The sequence below is a fragment of the Scyliorhinus torazame genome, chromosome 2 (genome assembly GCF_047496885.1).
Source record: "Scyliorhinus torazame isolate Kashiwa2021f chromosome 2, sScyTor2.1, whole genome shotgun sequence".
Classification (NCBI taxonomy): domain Eukaryota; kingdom Metazoa; phylum Chordata; class Chondrichthyes; order Carcharhiniformes; family Scyliorhinidae; genus Scyliorhinus; species Scyliorhinus torazame.
This window is the reverse complement of record NC_092708.1, coordinates 155,410,797-155,430,920: the sequence shown is the minus strand read 5'-3', so window position 1 is coordinate 155,430,920 and position 20,124 is coordinate 155,410,797.

The following is a 20,124-nucleotide window of genomic DNA, read 5'->3' as shown; positions in this document are numbered from 1 at the left end:
GACTCGTGAGCAAAGGTGACAAAATCAGAGCTAATAAAACTAAGGCTAATAAGAGCAACATAATTGGCGACTCCGCTGGGACCCAGATAGAAGTGGAAAACCACTCCGGGAGAACCCCAGAAATGTGAAATAGAATCCAATTGGAAACAAAAACAAAAAAAAACCACAAGTGTTCAAGCGGTTCTGGTTAATAATTCACAATTCGGAAGTGTGTGTATGCATACGTAACTAACAGGGTTATAAGGTAAAACTGATAGATTTTGTTGCATCAAAACTGTCGGAAGTCGGTATTTTCAGAAATTAGCGCAAGCCCTACCCGCATCTACGACACCACCTTAGCCCCCTGTTCCAAATTCCAACAAAGCAAGCAGATAAGAGAGATGGCCCTGCAGGCAATGCAATGCCTCATGAACCCCGAAGAATTTGCGGTCGCACCGATCAGCAGCATTAAAGTGGGTCAGTGTCCCATTTGGGAAGTGGAAATTCGGAAATTTCTATAGGGCAAAGGATGGCCCGTGTGGAGTGGTTTCTGCAATAATGACGACTCAGGTCCCGGAAGTATAGGGCATATTTGGTGGGAGAACATGAGCGAAATCCACAAAAAGAACTTAGCAAAAGCGCGCAAGCCGATGGCAATTGTGTCCTGTCTGGCACAATTGCGAGGCACAGAGGAGGTCGTCAGGACGCTCTGGAAAGAAATAGAAGGCATACATCATATGAGTAAAATCGATGTATGCGAGGTTGAGAAAGAGAACCTGGAATTAAAAAGGAAATTAGCGGCAAAGGACGAAGAGGTGGCTGACGCCAAACGGGGTCACCAGTCTTGTCTGGCCTATTTGAGTAGTTTCCAGTCCCAGTATGGGAAGGCTTATCAGGATACGCAGCGTGCAGCCTGGTAAAGAAAGAGACAGAAAAGCAGGTGGACACGCTACAGAAGCAACAGAACATAGAACATAGAACGATACAGCGCAGTACAGGCCCTTCGGCCCACGATGTTGCACCGACATGGGAAGTCAAAAAACAAAAGCCATCTCACCTACACTATGCCATTAGCATCCATATGCTTATCCAATAAACTTTTAAATGCCCTCAATGTTGGCGAGTTCACTACTGTTACAGGTAGGGCATTCCATGGCCTCACCACTCTTTGCGTAAAGAACCTACCTCTGACCTCTGTCCTATATCTATTACTCCTCAGTTTAAGGCTATGTCCCCTCATGCTAGCCATTTCCATCCGCGGGAGAAGGCTCTCACTGTCCACCCTATCTAACCCCCTGATCATTTTGTATGCCTCTATTAAGTCTCCTCTTAACCTTCTTCTCTCTAACAAAAACAACCTCAAGTCCATCAGCCTTTCCTCATAAGATTTTCCCTCCATACCAGGCAACATCCTGGTAAATCTCCTCTGCACCCGCTCCAAAGCTTCCACATCCTTCCTATAATGAGGTGACCAGAACTGTACGCAATACTCCAAATGCGGCAGTACCAGAGTTTTGTACAGCTGCAACATGACCTCATGACTCCGGAACTCAATCCCTCTACCAATAAAGGCCAACACTCCATAGGCCTTCTTCACAACTCTAGCAACCTGGGTGGCAATTTTCAGGGATCTATGTACATGGACACCTAGATCCCTCTGCTCATCCACACTTCCAAGAACTTTACCATTAGCCAAATATTCCGCATTCCTGTTATTCCTTCCAAAGTGAATCACCTCACACTTCTCTACATTAAACTCAATTTGCCACCTCTCAGCCCAGCTCTGCAGCTTATCTATGTCCCTCTGTAACCTGCAACATCCTCCCGCACTGTCGACAACACCACCGACTTTAGTGCCGTCTGCAAATTTACTCACCCACCCTTCTGCGCCCTCCTCTAGGTCACTGATAAAAATGACAAACAGCAACGGCCCCAGAACAGATCCTTGTGGTACGCCACTTGTAACTGAACTCCATTCTGAACATTTCCCAACAACCACCACCCTCTGTCTTCTTTCAGCTAGCTAATCTCTGATCCACATCTCTAAATCACCCTCAATCCCCAGCCTCCGTATTTTCTGCAATAGCCTACCGTAGGGAACCCTATCAAACGCTTTACTGAAATCCATATACACCACATCAACTGCTCTACCCTCGTCTACCTGTTCAGTCACCTTCTCAAAGAACTCGATAAGGTTTGTGAGGCATGACCTACCCTTCACAAAGCCATGCTGACTATCCCTAATCATATTATTCCTATCTAGATGATTATAAATCTTGTCTCTTATAATCCCCTCCAAGACTTTACCCACAACAGATGTGAGGCTCACCGGTCTATAGTTGCCGGGGTTGTCTCTACTCCCCTTCTTGAACAAAGGGACCACATTTGCTATCCTCCAGTCCTCTGGCACTATTCCTGTAGCCAATGATGACATAAAAATCAAGGCCAAAGGCTCAGCAATCTCTTCCCTGGCTTCCCAGAGAATCCTAGGATAAATCCCATCAGGCCCCGGGGACTTATCTATTTTCAGCCTGTCCAGAATTGCCAACACCTCTTCCCTTCGTACCTCAGTGCCATCTATTCTAATAGCCTGGGTCTCAGCATTCTCCTCCACAACATTCTCTTTTTCCTGAGTGAATACTGACGAAAAATATTCATTTAGTATTTCGCCTATCTCTTCAGACTCCACACACAACTTCCCATCCCTGTCCTTGACTGGCCCTACTCTTACCCTATGTGGTAGTATGTATTGGGGGTCATGTGGGACTGGAAGCCCTAATGTCATTGGCTGACAGATCCCGGGTTCTGGTTGGCCGTTGACCTCAAGCTCCGCCCTGAAGGCGAAGTATAAGAAGCCGGTGTCTTCCCCCGCAGGCCAGTTTACTATCGAGCTGCTGGGGAACAGACACGCTTAATAAAGCCTCATCGACTTCACTCTATTCGTCTCATGGAGTCTTTGTGCGCTACAATTTATTAAGCGTGCCTATAAAGGACTATGGAGCTCAGGATCATTCCAGAATGCCTGAGGATCTGCCCCCACGCAGTGAATGTGGCAGCAGCCTTCAAACACTGGCAGACTTGCTTCGAGGCCTACATCAGGACGACCACCGGCCGAGTCTCAGACGAACAAAAACTGCAGGTCCTGCACTCGAGGGTGAGCACGGAGATTTTCACCCTCATTGAAGACACCGACGATTTCCAGACGGCGTTCACAGCACTGAGAAGTCTCTACGTTCGCCCAGTTAACCAAATCTACGCTCGCTACCAGCTCGCGACGAGACGGCAAGCTCCCGGAGAATCGATGGACGAGTTCTACGCCGCGCTGCTGATTTTGGGACGAGCCTGCAGCTGCCCGTCGGTGAACGCAAACGAACACACGGACATGTTAATGCGCGACGCTTTTGTGGCAGGTATGCAATCCTCCCAAATCCGCCAAAGACTTCTAGAAAAAGACTCGCTGGGACTCTCAGAGGCACGGGCCCTAGCAACCTCCCTAGACGTGGCCGCGCGTAATACCCGCGCCTACAGCCCCGACTGCGCGGCAGGCCATTGGGCCCCGTACGTACGCGTCGCGGCAAACCCCCTACCCCCCCTCCCGGATGCCCCACAGGCTTGCGCAGTCCAAACGCCGAGTCGCACCGGGGGCGCCCGCTGTTATTTCTGCGGCCAGGCAAAACACCCCCGACAGCGCTGTCCGGCCCGCGCAGCCATCTGCAAAAGCTGCGGGAAAAAGGGCCATTATGCGGTGGTGTGCCCATCCCGCGAGGTCGCCGCCGTCCCGGGGCCACAGGGAGCCCTACAAGCAGTCTATGCGCCCCAACCCCCCCAGCACGCCATGTGCGACCCGCAGGCGCAGCCGCTCTGGGTCCCGACCACCGCGGTCCCGGGAAAACTGGGAGCCCTGCACGCCGTCTACGCTCCCCAACCCCCCTTCCCGCAGCCCACGTATGACCCGCCGCCGGCGCTACTGCTTTGGGTCCCGGCCAACACTCCCCACGGAGAGGAGGGGGTTTTTCGCGTCCCTAACGCCACCCTAACCCCCGTCCCGCGCCCCACGCCTGACCCGCCGGCGCCACCTACTTGGACCCTGACCACCGCTGTCCCCGGTGAGGGAGCTCTGCACGGTCCCAGCGCTCGCGGCCCCACGCCTGACCCGCTGGCGCCGCCGACTTGGGCCCCGACCACCGCTGTCCCCGGCAAGGGAGCTCTGCACGGTCCCAACGCTCGCGGCCCCACGCCTGACCCGCCGGCGCCACCTACTTGGGCCCCGACCACCGCTGTCCCCGGTGAGGGAGCTCCACGCGGTCCTAGCGCTCGCGGTCCAAGAGCTCGCAGTGAGGGAGCTCCGCGCGGTCCTCGCGCTCGCGGTCCTAGCGTTCCCCAGACCCCCCAGCACACCATGTGCGACCCGCAGACGCCGCCATTTTGGGTCCCGGCCACCACAAGGGGAGGAAGGGCGCCGCCATCTTGGTCCACCCCAGACCTGTACGACGCATGGGGGCGGCCATTTTGTCCACCCCCGCCGCCATCTTGTGACCCCCCAGCCACGTGCGATGTATGGGGGCGGCCATTTTGTCCATCCCCGACGCCATCTTGGACGGCAACAATGGACCCCACCCCACTACTACAACCATGGCTCGCTTCGGTTACGCTCGATCAGGCTCGGCCCCGGACACTCCAGACGACGACGACAACGGTCCTAATTAACGGCCACGAGACGCCATGCCTAGTCGACTCTGGGAGCACGGAAAGCTTCATACACCCCGACACGGTAAGACGCTGTTCCTTGACCACCTATCCCAGCGCACAAAAGATTTGCCTAGCTGCAGGATTCCACTCCGTACAGATCCAGGGATTCTGTATAGTTACCCTAACGGTGCAGGGGAGGGAGTTCAAAAACTACAAACTTAACGTCCTTCGCCAACTCCGTGCCCCCACCTTGCTGGGATTAGATTTCCAATGTAATCTACAGAGCCTTACGTTTAAATTCGGCGGCCCCATACCCCCACTCACTATCTGCAGCCTCGCTACCCTCAAGGTGCAACCCCCGTCCTTGTTTGCGAACGTCACCCCGGATTGCAAACCCGTCGCCACTAGGAGCAGACGGTACAGCGCCCAGGACCGGACTTTCATTCGGTCCGAAGTCCAGCGGCTACTAAAGGAGGGCATAATCCAGGCCAGCAATAGTCCCTGGAGAGCGCAGGTGGTAGTAGTGAAGACAGGGGAGAAACAAAGGATGGTCATTGACTATAGCCAGACCATCAACAGGTACACACAACTAGACGCGTACCCTCTCCCCCGCATATCCGACATGGTCAATCGGATTGCCCAGTATAAAGTCTTCTCCACCGTGGACCTCAAGTCCGCCTACCATCAGCTCCCCATCCGCCCAAGTGACCGCAAGTACACAGCCTTCGAGGCAGACGGGCGATTATACCATTTCCTACGGGTCCCTTTTGGCGTCACAAACGGGGTCTCGGTCTTCCAATGGGAGATGGACCGGATGGTTGGTCAACATGGGTTACGGGCCACGTTCCCGTATCTCGACAATGTAACCATCTGCGGCCACGATCAGCAGGACCACGACGCCAACCTCCAAAAATTCCTCCAGACCGCCAAAGCCTTGAACATCACGTACAACGAGGACAAGTGCGTTTTTAGCACCGATCGGCTAGCCATTCTGGGCTACATAGTACGCAATGGGATAATAGGCCCCGACCCCGAACGTATGCGCGCACTCATGGAATTTCCCCTCCCGCACTGCCCAAAAGCCCTGAAACGCTGCCTGGGGTTCTTTTCGTACTACGCCCAGTGGGTCCCCCAGTACGCAGACAAGGCCCGCCCCCTAATACAGACCACGACCTTCCCTCTGTCGACAGAGGCTTGCCAGGCCTTCAGCCGCATCAAAGCGGACATCGCAAAGGCCACGATGCGCGCCATCGACGAGTCCCTCCCCTTCCAGGTCGAGAGCGACGCCTCCGACGTAGCTCTAGCGGCCACCCTTAACCAAGCGGGCAGACCCGTGGCCTTTTTCTCCCGAACCCTCCACGCCTCAGAAATCCGCCACTCCTCAGTGGAAAAGGAAGCCCAAGCCATAGTGGAAGCTGTGCGACATTGGAGGCATTACCTGGCCGGCAGGAGATTCACTCTCCTCACTGACCAACGGTCGGTAGCTTTCATGTTCGATAATGCACAGCGGGGCAAAATTAAAAATGACAAGATCTTAAGGTGGAGGATCGAGCTCTCCACCTTCAACTATGAGATCTTGTACCGGCCCGGAAAGCTGAACGAGCCGTCCGATGCCCTATCCCGCGGCACATGTGCCAACTCACAAATTGACTGCCTCCAAACCCTCCACGAGGACCTCTGCCACCTGGGGGTCACTCGGTTTTACCACTTTATCAAGTCCCGCAATCTTCCATACTCTTTAGAAGAGGTCCGTACAGTCACAAGGGACTGCCACATCTGCGCGGAATGCAAGCCGCATTTTTTCAGGCCAGATGGAGCGCACCTGATTAAGGCTTCCCGCCCCTTTGAACGCCTCAGTCTGGATTTCAAAGGGCCCCTCCCCTCCACCGACCGCAACGCATATTTTCTTAATGTAGTGGACGAATACTCCCGCTTCCCTTTTGCCATTCCCTGCTCTGACATGACCGCGGCCACAGTCATTAAAGCCCTGAACAGCATCTTCACACTGTTCGGTTACCCCGCATACGTCCACAGCGACAGGGGGTCCTCTTTCATGAGTGACGAGCTGCGCCAGTTCCTGCTCAGCAAGGGCATAGCCTCAAGCAGGACGACCAGCTACAACCCCCGGGGGAACGGGCAAGTAGAAAGGGAGAACGGCATGGTCTGGAAGGCCGTCCTACTGGCCCTACGGTCCAGGGATCTCCCAGTTTCACGGTGGCAGAAGGTCCTCCCGGACGCTCTCCATTCCATCCGGTCGTTATTATGTAAAAGCACTAATCAAACGCCGCACGAGCGTCTCCTTGTCTTCCCTAGGAGGTCCTCCTCTGGAACGTCGCTGCCGACCTGGCTGGCGGCCCCAGGACCCATCCTGCTCCAAAAGCATGTGCGGGCACATAAGGCGGACCCGTTGGTCGAAAGGGTTCACCTCCTCCACGCAAACCCCCAGTACGCCTACGTGGAGTACCCCGATGGCCGACAGGACACGGTCTCCCTGCGGGATCTGGCGCCCGCCGGCACCACGCACACCCCCCCGACACCATCAACCCAACCGCCCCCCCTTCCTGCCACCGCCGCACCCCGCGACCGCCCCCTTCCCAGGAGGATCAGTCCCCCTCCCCTTTGCACCGACAGCTGAAACCGTACGGCTCCTGGAGGCGACAACACTGGTACAAGCACCACCAACACCGCCGGGGCCGAGGCGATCGACACGGACGACCAGACCGCCCGACCGACGCGTGGCGTCGATGTAAAACAAAGATGGACTGTTCAAAGAACATTTAGTTTTTTTCCTATACCCTCTGTAAATAGTTGCAACAGGACGGAACTGTCCAATACTGTACTATCATGTGAATGTTCTATCCTCCCAGGACCAGCCCTGTAAACCCTTACCACCATACGAAGCATCACCCCGCCGGGTTCATTTTTGACAAGGGGTGAATGTGGTAGTATGTATTGGGGGTCATGTGGGACTGGAAGCCCTAATGTCATTGGCTGACAGATCCCGGGTCCTGGTTGGCCGTTGACCTCAAGCTCCGCCCTGAAAGCGAAGTATAAGAAGCCGGTGTCTTCCCCCGCAGGCCAGTTTACTATCGAGCTGCTGGGGAACAGACACGCTTAATAAAGCCTCATCGACTTCACTATATTCGTCTCATGGAGTCTTTGTGCACTACACCCTAGTCATTCTTTTATTCCTGACATACCTATAGAAAGCTTTTGGGTTTTCCTTGATCCTACCTGCCAAATACTTCTCATGTCCCCTCCTTGCTCGTCTTAGCTCTCTCTTTAGATCCTTCCTCGCTACCTTGTAACTATCAAGCGCCCCAACTGAAACTTCACACCTCATCTTCACATAGGCCTCCTTCTTCCTCTTAACAAGCGATTCCACTTCTTTGGTAAACCACGGTTCCCTCGCTCGACGCCTTACTCCCTGCCTGACTGGCACGTACTTATCAAGAACACGCAGTAGCTGTTCCTTGAACAAGCGCCACATATCCAGTGTGCCCAACACTTGCAGCCTACTTCTCCAACCTATCCCCCCCAAGTCATGTCTAATGGCGTCATAATTGCCCTTCCCCCAGCTATAACTCTTGCCCTGCGGGGTATACTTACCCCTTTCCATCACTCACGTAAACGTCACCGAATTGTGGTCACTGTCCCCAAAGTGCTCACCTACCTCCAAATCTAACACCTGGCCTGGTTCATTACCCAAAACCAAATCCAATGTGGCCTCTCCTCTTGTTGGCCTGTCAACATATTGTGTCAGGAAACCCTCCTGCACACATTGTACAAAAAAACGACCCATCTAATGTACTCGAACTATATCTTTTCCAGTCAATATTTGGAAAGTTAAAGTCTCCCATAATAACTACCCTGTTACTTTCGCTCTTATCCAGAATCATCTTCGCCATCCTTTCCTCTACATCCCTAGAACTATTTGGAGGCCTATAGAAAACTCCCAACAGGGTGACCTCCCCTTTCCTGTTTCTAACCTCAGCCCATACTACCTCGGAAGAAGAGTCCCCATCTAGCATCCTCTCCGCCACCGTAATACTGTTTTTGACTAGCAGCGCCACACCTGCCCCTCTTTTGCCTCCTTCTCTGCGCTTACTAAAACACCTAAACCCCGGAACCTGCAACAACCATTCCTGTCCCTGCTCTATCCATGTCTCTGAAGGCAGCCTTGAGAGCGCTCCACGCTGCAACCACAGAACAAAGGCAGAGTACTATAGACCATGCGAAGTGCCGAAAGCAAATTGCAGACCTGCAATCACTGCTTTCTGTCCAAAAAGAATTCCAAGAAACCTTTGGGGAAAGTTTAGAACAGGAAGACGGCCCTGATTGGGAAGAATTGCAGGAGACAGCGCAGAGATATGTTCAGGGAACATCTGCGCAGGGAAAGCCCCAAAGGAGGAAAGCACCCCCACCCCCCACACAGCAGGTAGTTCAGGCTCCCATGAACCCTGTAACAACCCACCGCACAGCCACAGCAGACGAGGCGGAATTCCTATATTCCACCCCCCTCACAGTGACCCAGTTACGGGACGCGTGTGCCAAAATCACACCGTTCCTCCCCGCTTCAGACCCACACCATTTCTTTGCCACCGTCAAACACCAGGCGACCTTGTACGGCCTGGATGAGAAAGAGCTGGTAAAGCTCATGGTCCTAAGCTTAGACCCATCGGTAGCAGCAGCCCTTCCCAACCCACAGAACGTAGGAGGAGGCACTCTTGCAGAAATGCATACCGCGATCCTGGATGCAATCGGGTATAACCGGGGCGACCCCGTAGATGGCCTAAACAAGTACAGACAGAAAAATTCTGAACACCCCACAGCGTTCGCAGGACGCTTGTGGATTCACTTTGAAGCCGTTTTCGGAAACGTAGACCGTGCCCATTTGTCCCCAGACAATATGGCCAAATGGACCCGCACCCTTATCTCCCTTGCCACGGAAGCAGGACAGAATGCCTGTAGTAATTATGACCCCTCGGAGAAGGCTCATAATGAGAAGTGGGTGGACAAAAGATTGTCCTGCGTTTGGGAACAGTCGGCTCACAATAAACCCGCCGCTAGAACCCCCGAGGAAAAACAAGCCGCCGCAGACGTGCAGGCAGTACGAACCACTCTTCACAACCCCGCCTCGGTAAACGAGGGAAAGAACAGCCCCCCAGCAAAACTGCAAGAATGCTACAATTGCGGACAGTTGGGACATTTTGCCAAAGAATGCAATGCCCCTAAAAAGCCACAGAGAGCCCAACAGACAGGCACTCTCAATAAGAAAAAGGCAGAGCCCATACAGAGCATTAGCGCCCGGTCGGATCAAACAGACTTGACTGGAACAGACTGACGGTGTACAGGCTCCCCCAGTTGGGTCTGCGATACCCTTTGGGATAGGTCAGGACGATCGATTCGTGGACAGCCGATCAAGCTTCACTGGGACACAGGAGGGTCCCGCACCACCTTAAATTCCTCCACCCTTGGTAAGGACACGTGGCCCACTACAGCCACTATCACCCTCAGCGGCTTCACAGGCCACTCACAGCAGGGACACATCACAACCCCTGTATGCATCCAAATCGGAACCATTAACACAAAACACCCCGTAGCTTTAGTCGACCTGCCCCAAACAGCAGAACACATTTTGGGAATCGACTTCATGAATTCCCACCACCTCTCTTTCGATCCAGTCAACCAGTGTGTCTGGAAGATGGCGAAATCCGCTAGAGCCCCCTCAATGCTCAACATTGGGGACTACATGAACAAAATTAGCACAGTAGGCGAGTTTTGGTTCAACCCCACCACACTCAGCACGGACCGACAGGTTAGGGCAGTCCTGCAAAAAAACAGGGCAGCATTCGCGCCCCACAAACACGACTGTGGACGGATGACTGGCTCCGTATAAATAACAGGACCGGACCCTAGACCCCAAAAGCAGTACGGATTCCCCCTAGAAGCAGAGGGAGAAATCCTAAAGGTTATAGAAAGCTTATTAGAGCAGGGCGTCCTAAGATCGGTAGCCTCTACGAATAATGCCCCAATTTGGCCAGTAAGGAAGCCCGACGGATCATGGCGCTTGACCATTGATTATCGGGAACTCAATAAAGTCACCCCCGTAGCAGCCCCCACCGTAGCAACAAGTCCCGAGACCATGCTCAAACAGAGTCTCCATGCCCGATATTTCACGGTTTTGGACGTCAGTAATGGATTCTGGTCCATTCCATTGGCAAAGGCGTGCCAGTACAAATTTGCCTTCACTTTCCGAGCGCAGCAATACACGTGGACATGCCTGCCACAAGGCTTCCACAACTCCCCCTCCATTTTCCACCGACAGCTGGCAAATGGACTAGCGAAGTTTTCTCACCCCAAATGTCTGGTACAGTATGTAGATGATCTACTACTGCAGACAGACACCAAGGAAGAGCACATTGAGCTTCTGTCCGAACTCCTGGAATTATTACATTCCATTGGTTGTAAAGTTAACCCCAAAAAGGCCCAGATATTGGAAGAAAAAGTGGTATATTTGGGTACTATTATCACACACGGCAAACGCGAGATCGAGCACAAAAGAATTGACTCGAACGCTAAATTGCCCCTTCGCCAACACGTTTCAGCCCTCCGGTCGTTTTTAGGACTGGTTGGCTACTGCCGAAACCACATTGACGGTTTCGCCAGCAAGGCAGCGCCCCTCTCAGACCTCTTAAAGAAAGGAGCCCCCTGGGAGTGGCTTCCGCAGCATGCGGATGCTGTGGAATCATTAAAACAGGCGCTCATAGCTGCCCCCGCACTACAAGTTCCAGACCCGCTTTCCCCTTACGCCATAGAGGTAGCGACCACAGACCGCACCCTTTCAGCCGTGCTCCTGCAGGAACGGCATGACCAGCTAAGACCCATGGCTTATGCCTCCCGAATTCTAGATGCTGTGGAGCAGGGATTTTCAGCCTGTGAGAGGCACCTGCTCGCAGTTTTCTGGGCAGTCCAGTACTTTTCCTATATTACCGGACTGAACCCCATCACCATTTTGACCGAGCACACCCCCACCCAACTTTTACTAGACGGACGACTTAAAGACGGCACCGTCAGCCAAATCCGCGCTGCTAGGTGGACCCTTCTCTGACAAGGACGGGACATCACAGTCAAACGGACCAAGACACACACATACTTAGCGGACAATTTGCAGTACCCCAAAACCCCACATGAGTGTGAAATCATCTCGCCCCACCATAATACAGGCCCCTTTATAGCAAAAACACCCCCCAGAAAACTAGCCATTCCATCTCAGAGCCCCCCTCACCCGGACACGTGTGATCCCATTAGGATCTATGTGGATGGATCTTCCACAGTCCTGGATGGGCAACACATAACAGGTTGTGGGATTTATGTGGAGGACGCGCAGGGACGCGCCCTCGAGGAAATCGCATTAAAATTACCCGGACACTTATGCGCGCAGGCAGCAGAGCTTGCGGCCATTGCTTACATTATAGAGCACCCAGATTCCTTCCCCAGCCCAGCAGACATATATTCAGACAGTCTATATGTCTGCAACAGCCTCACCGAATTTCTGCCCCTCTGGGAAACAAGAGGATTTGTTTCCGCGGATGGGAAACCCCTCCCCTCAGCCCCATTACTCCGCCATATTTTGCAAAAAGCCAAGGACAGGACTTTTGGCATTATAAAAGTCCACAGCCACCATTGGTCCTCCCCCCCTGGAAATGTAAAAGCCGACGCACTGGCTAAGGCAGGATCCAGACATGAGTACTTTTGGAAGCCCCCCGAAAGCGCCCCAGTGAGTGAACTGAAAATGAAATGAAATGAAAATCGCTTATTGTCACAAGTAGGCTTCAAATGAAGTTACTGTGAAAAGCCCCTAGTCGCCACATTCCGGCGCCTGTTCGGGGAGGCTGTTACGGGAATCGAACCGTGCTGCGCCAGTGAGTGCAGTTCAGGTCACGCAGACTAGGATCGAGGATCTAGTAGAGGCCCAGAAGCAGGACAGCGCTCTCACTGAGATCGTGAAAGGGAAGTTTCCAGCTTCATACGAGAGGTACAGAAACACGATAACCACACATGACGGTGTAGTGTTAAAAGACACCCTTTATGTAGTTCCTAAGCAGGATAGGAACCAATTAATCTGTTTTTTCCATGATGGTCATGGACACCAGGGAATCGATCCCACCGCAGCCCACCTCAAACAGCTTTGTTGGTGGCCAAATCTCAAAGAGGATGTATCCCATTATATTGAGAATTGCCTCATCTGCGCACAGAACAACCCAGATAGATATGCCAAAAAGGCACAACTCAGCCACACCCGACCCGGTAACGGCCCCTGGACTAACCTCCAGATCGATTTTATAGGTCCATTGGCCCCTTGCAGGAATGGCTATAAATATGTTCTGGTGGTCATAGACACTTTTACAAAGTGGGTGGAAGCATTTCCAGCCCGCACCAACACCGCAAAAACCACCGCAAAAATCCTAACCCACCACATCTTTACAAGATGGGGACTCCCCCGCGGTATTGAATCGGACCAAGGTTCTCACTTTACGGGATGGGTCATGCAGAACGTCCTCACGATGTTTGGCATAACCCAGAAATTTCACATTGCGTACCACCCACAGTCGAGTGGTATAGCGGAGGGCTTGAATCGGACCCTAAAAACCACCCTCCGAAAAATGGTCCAGCAAAACAACACCACTTGGGATTCTGTCCCCCCCTTTGCGCTGATGTTTTTGCGTAACACTGTTTCCACCTCCGCAGGTTACAACCCACACACCCTCATGACCGGACGCCCCATGAAAGGGACAGAGTACTTGTTAGGTTTAGACCTGACCAGCCCTGAAGTTACGGCCCTCACCCACGAGAAAGCCGTTGAGCAATTAGTTGCAAATGTAAAAATGGCTCAGTTAGCAGCTGCTGTTAAACTGGGCACCAAAAGAAAACAGAGGAAGGCCTGTTTTGATCAGGCAGTACATGCAACGGAGTATAATATAGGACAACAAGTGATGTTGTCTGTGTATAACCCCAGCACATTTCTGTCTCCGAAATACTCGGGTCCGTACTCCATTCCGGATAAAGTAAGCCCATCGGTATATAAAATCAAATACCCAAATGGTAAGACTGCATGGTTTCACATAAACCAGTTAAAGGCTTTTGGAGCCCAGTCAAACCATGCCCACCACGTCATGCTTGACGCAGCAGACCACACCCCACCCACAGCCAACGTAACCAGACCAACCCCCGCCACGTCCAGCCCAGACACGGACTCGCCCCCGACTCCACCCCCAAAATCTACACTCCGCCCCGGAACGCCCACAGACTGCAGCAGCAGAGACAGCGACTGTGACTCTGACGATAGCCACAGCACGCCTCCCTACTATCCCCATGCAACCGGACCCACACCCAGCGACTCCGAGTTCGACTCCAGTGATCCCTTCCTGATCACTTTCCTAAACAAACCACACCACCGAACCACACGGATGACCCCGACTTTGTCCCCACACAACTCGACAAAACCCATTGGCACCGCGACAACTCCTACAGACTCGTCCGAAACGACGAAAGCAACCCCAACTCACACCACACAGCCCTCTCAACATTAATTCATTCCAGAGTTTGGCACCCGGGAGAAGGGGACGACCTCGATTCAGACCCCCAATCCGCCAACCCCTTTGCGACCCTGTTCGCAACAGAGAACTGAGGTGTCCACATGATGATTTAAAGGAAACACTCGGGAAAAGTGTTGTCCTTCCTGATGGAACCTGCAGGATGTTTTATGTTGTTTGTATGTTTTGTTTAAGTGTTGTTCGTCCGACAGGAGAATGTTTCTCACTGTCACACACCCATTCACCTGAAACTTTTTAGCTCTTTCCCACAGACACCCACCGCGGCCAGACGCTTGTTCAGCGGTACCAACTTGTCCACAGATACTTGGCTAACAGACCAGACGCTCGTTCAATAGAACTAACTTGTCCACGGATACATGGTCAACAGACCAGACGCTTGTTCAGCGGAACTAGCTTATCTGCAGATACCTGCTCAGCAGACCACACGCTCGTTCAGAGGAACTAGCTTTTCAGCTGGTACTGGTTCGGGTACCAGACGCCCGTTCTGATTCGAGGGTAGAATCACAGCAGCAGCCCCACCATGATGACTACATTTTTGCCCGTTCTTGTCGGTTGCTCAGGCAGTGGAGAAACGGCGTGAGACCCGCCCTGCCTGGGGAGCCCCCCGTTGGTCAAACACACTCGGGTAGGGGAGATACGGCATTGGTAGCCGTCCTACCCGGGGACTCCATCCAAACCTTACCCGTCGCGGCCCATTTCAAAAAGTCTTTTTTTTTGGCGACCTTTAGGTTGCAGCCATCTGCTATTTACATCCTGGAACATTGGGATGGTAAATCAGCACTGGTCCCTCACTAGGAAGTGTGCCGTGTCCTAAAATTTGTTTTGAAAAAAAAAAATGAGGGGGTCACACATAGTGACCAATTATAAGGGTATAATTGGGCCCAGAAAGGACAGACACACTAACATACCGGATATTATACCAAGGTAGTTACAGATACTATGCTTGCTTTACAGAACTCCAGAAGCTCCAGGACCGGAGAAAACAGAGAACACAAAGAAAGAAAAAGAAAGAGGACAGCCTTGAGGACTTCGTTCATCGTGCTCAACATTTTTCTTTTGGACCTTTGGTTGCGCGGGAACGGGGACCCCATTACTCCAAACCCGCCGACCGTTAATGTTTTACTGCCCCGCAGTACCCAAAGCCCAGTCACCAGCGACACTGCATCTTCCTGGTGTGCCAGGTTCATAACTTGGTACTCCCTGTCTTACGTAATTGAAGCACTTGAAGTCCCCGGGTAGGACGGCTACCAATGCCGTATCTCCCCTACCTGAGCGTTGGCGATACTCTGCTGTGCAGTGCAGACTATGCTCCTCCGCAAATGGAGAAGGAGAGCGTACCGCGCTCGAACCCCGGTATATCTGATCCGATCCCCTATGTTCGGGTATGACCAGACCCCCGACCCCCGCGACCTATAAAACAATAATAAAAAAACATGCACTTGCGTTTTCCTGTAAATAAAAAAATGTACAAAACCCCATTAACAGAAAATGTATGATCCTGAGCTTGACTGCCAAGCCAGGAAAGAGTATATGGAATGTTATAATTATTGTTGTATGTTTTAGAAAGATAGGATGATGCAATGCTGGATGAGTGTATTTAGGTAAAATTAGTGGTTCCAAGTTTTATTTTGTAGATGCATGCCCCTGCCTGACATAGCGCCCTTAAGAATTGTTTCGGTAAATTTTTGTGCATAGCTAGGGTCAGAGTAGTGGCCATGTAGGAGGTGACCCCCCCCCCCCCGGTCAGGGAACGGAAAGGACAAAATTTAGGTGATCCTTGACGCTTCACGTTGGGATCACAAGTAGGGCTGTAGCCACCTAAAATGGCTGATTCCCGATTAATTTGGCCAAAACCCGATATAAAATGGCTAACCGGAAAGGCTGATGGGAAAAGCAGCCAACAGGGCACAAACGGACAGCTGCAGACAGAATAGCGTATTCGGCTCTGGGGAAGTCGACCCAGATTGATACCTGCGACCATTAGCAGCACATCAACCCAGACATCTGCAGTTTAATCGGCGATCCCCGGGAACAATTGCAACATATTAGCAATTGAATGCCGGGCCAGACCTCTCGGCGCCAGCAGTGGCCGAGACAAAGACAGGTGAACGACCACCCCCCGATCAAGGAATCGCCCCATTATTGGAGCACATCGAACGCAGTGATTGGGAACAAGTCCAATCACTTGGGACTCAGGGTCAAGGTCCGCCCCGAGAGGCGGGAAGCCCCTGGGCCCTAAAAAAAAGGGCTCGCAACCTTCGCAAGAACCATCGACAAGAAACCGTAAGTTTGACTCCAGCGATCGCTACCCGATAGAGACTCCTAGCCATCGACCCGTATCAGCCTTTTGAATCCCGCGGGCCAGATCCAATTCGATAAGCCATTCATTTCCCTGACCTGGTGGGCCATTCCCAAAAGTTAAGTATTGGCCAGTAGTGGTAGGTAGTGATATAGAAAGTAGGATTATTGTGTAAGTATTTATTAGTGTACATAATAAATGACCGTTGATTTTAATCTTACTAAGCGGTGTGCTGTCTTATTAATCATAACTCGAGCTTGAACCACGTGGCGGTATCAGAAAGATAGCTGGCGACTCGTGAGCAAAGGTGACATAATCAGAGCTAATAAAACTAATGCTAATAAGAGCAACAATGTCATCAATTTCAGCCTGGAAGTTCTCATCAGGTGAGTCCGTCGCCTGTGATGATGACATGGTGTGGACTCGCTGAACCAATTTCAGGAGTTTGCAGGCCCGCGCACCGAGCAGGGATGCTCTGTCAGGTCCCCCAATCTCAAATCGCAGTGTCGCTTTAGATGACTTATTGGAAATTCCGAGTTGGCATGAGCCACTGGCAGCTATGGCATTGCCATTGTAGTCAAGGAGCTGGCAGGCCGGTGGAAAAATGTTTGGTCTGACGCGGATGGTGTCGAGATCGGATTTGGAGATGAGGTTCGCCGATGCGCCGGTGTCCAGTTTGAACCGGATGCGAGCCTTGTTGACTGTGAGAACAGCAGACCACTCGTCGTCGGGATCCACGCTGAGGATCGAGAGGTGCTTCGCTGTCTTGGAGAAAGGCAGCGCATGCTTCGTAATGATGCCCACCCGGTATGGAAATTTGAGACACGCAGCATCAGGATCTGTTGGGCTGTCGGGGTCGGAGTCTGGCATGGCCTGCTGCATTGAACGGACACTTCTGCACCACGGCTGGGATTGCTGGATGCTGGACAGTGGAGCAGATCTGCAAGGGGCTCCGTAGTGGCCAAGCTTGCCACACTGTAGACACCGTTGTGATTTTGCCGGACATTGCCGCTTTAAATGGGCGGAGCCACAATTCGGACACGTCATGACGCCAACGTCAGTGCGTTCCGTGCGCCATTGCGCATGCGCAGTGCGGTCAAATGACATACCTGCACCTGCGCAGTCTGGTCGTCGGCCTCGCCGTCCCCTCAGTCGTTGCGCACATGCGCAGGGGCGCGGGAAAAGTGCGCGGAATGGCCACTCTCGTCGATACTTAGGCCCTACATTTCTGCGATGGCCTGCACCCGTTCCGCCTCGTGGGAGGTTAGCTTTGCCGTTTCTGCCGCCCTGATGTGGGAGTACCGATTGTTAGCATGTTCGTGGAGAACGCACGTTTCGATGGCGATGGTGAAGGTGAGCTGCTTGACTTTCAGGAGCTGCTGGCGAAGGCAATCTGAGTGGACCCCGAAAACGATCTGATCCCGGATCATGGAATCAGTGGTCGAGTCATAGTTACATGACTGCGCGAGGATGCGGCGATGGGTCAGAAAGGATTGAAAAGGTTCATCCTTACCCTGTAGCCTCTGCTGGAAAACGTGCCGTTCAAAGCTCTCATTCACCTCAATGTCGCAGTGGCTGTCGAACTTCAGTAGGACTGTTGTAAATTTTGTCTTGTCTTCGCCTTCAGTGAATGTAAGGGAGTTGCAGATGTGAATGGCGTGGTCCCTCGGCTGTGGAGAGGAATAGTGCGATCTTCCTGGCGTCTGATGCGGCCTCTGTTCGGTGGCTTCTAGATAGCGTTGGAACTTTTGTTTGAAGATCTTCCAATTTACACCGAGGTTGCCGGCGATGCGGAGCTGCAGAGGAGGGCGGACGTTTTTCATGTCACCGGATGGCTGTTTTCTGGTCAATGCTGATTCACTCAAGGTAGGTCCGTCTGTTTGCTGGTCAACGCTGATTCACTCAAGGTAGGTCCGTCAATATTCAGCATCACTCACTGGTACCATGAAGTGTTGGGTAGGCTGGGTCGTTGTGGACTGCACTTGATGCAGTGTGGCGAGACACAGACCTCCAACACTTGATAAGATGCAACACGATTTTATTTAACATCTAAACTATTATACATGTTCAACTGTAGGTTGACACGATGCTGACTTGACTGGAGACCTGATACTAGCCTAACCAGACTTACTAGCTGCCACATGGTGTTTGCACTGGCCAGCTCACTAACTCTGACTGTCTCAGAGGCTGGGTCCCAAGAGAGGGGGAAAACTGGTGCCCTAAAACTGGCTTTATAGTGGTCGTGTCCTGTCTGGTGATTGGCTGCTCTGTTCTGTGTGCTTACTGGTCATCATGTGTGTCAATCACTGCCTGCCTGCATTCCATTGTATACATAGATGTATATTATGACACTGAGAACACAAGCCTGATACATGCAGAGGTTTGTATTTTCAGTAGTTTGGTGTTGGTCTATTGTCAACCTTTCAACTTTGACATGACAGCTGTGACCTTGATAATCCTGGTGCTGGTTTTGGCGTCAAGGAACAGGTTGCTGGTGATTGTATATCCAAAGTGTGAAACGTGCAATCCAGAGTGAGGTTATCAATGTTGATGGGTGGAATTTCTACATCCCAGGGGCCCATAACTTTGATTTTCCTGATGATGAGTCAAAACTCTTTGAAGGCCGCAGAGAACTGATCTCCAAGTTGTTCCAAGGGGTGGCATGGTAGCACAGTGGTTAGCACTGTAGCTTCACAGCTCCAGAGTCCCAGGTTCGAGTTCCGGTTTGGTCGCAGTCTGTGCGGAGTCTGCAGGTTCTCCCCGCGTGTGCGTGGGTTTCCTCCGGATGCTCCAGTTTCTTCCCACAGTCCAAAGATATGCAGGTTAGGTGGATTGGCCATGCCTTTAGTGGGGTTACTGGGATAGGTTGGAGGTATGGGCTTAAGTAGAGAGCTCTTTCTAAGGGTCGGTGCAGATTTGATGGGCCGAATGGCCTCCTTCTGCACTGTAAATTCAATGATTCTATGATTGTTGCAATTAAACTCAGTATGGGATGTCAGTGTGGCATCAGCAGCAGACAGAAACTTACAGACTAAAACATTATGCACTTTGGTCTTGGCGTGGAGCCTCATGCTTGAACAGCTTCCCATCAGCTCTGGCATGCAAACAGAGACCCTCATTTGAGTCGCCAAAAGTGGACAAGAGCACTATGAAGAAAAATATACCTTGGAGAGTTGGCGCCTGAAGCAGTGCTGCTTTACCTGACTGCTGATCTCGGAAAAATCCTAAAAATGATGTCATAATGTTGAAGCAAGCCTGGTTTAAGTACCGATACATTTGGGCCGGGATTCTCCAATCCCGCGGACAAGTTCCGACACCACCGGCAAAAGCGAACGACTCCGGCTTCGAGGCCAGCAAACGTGTGGATATTCTGCGCCACGGAAGGGGCCAGCACGGGCGTCACGGCAAGCGGGACGGTGCGACCCAGAACGGCGTCACAGACGCACGGGCAATCATTGACACCGTGCAGCGTCGCTGTTAAATGGATGCCATCAGCAGAGAAACAGTGAAACGCGGGAAGGTGGCCGCCCGCCGCGCAGC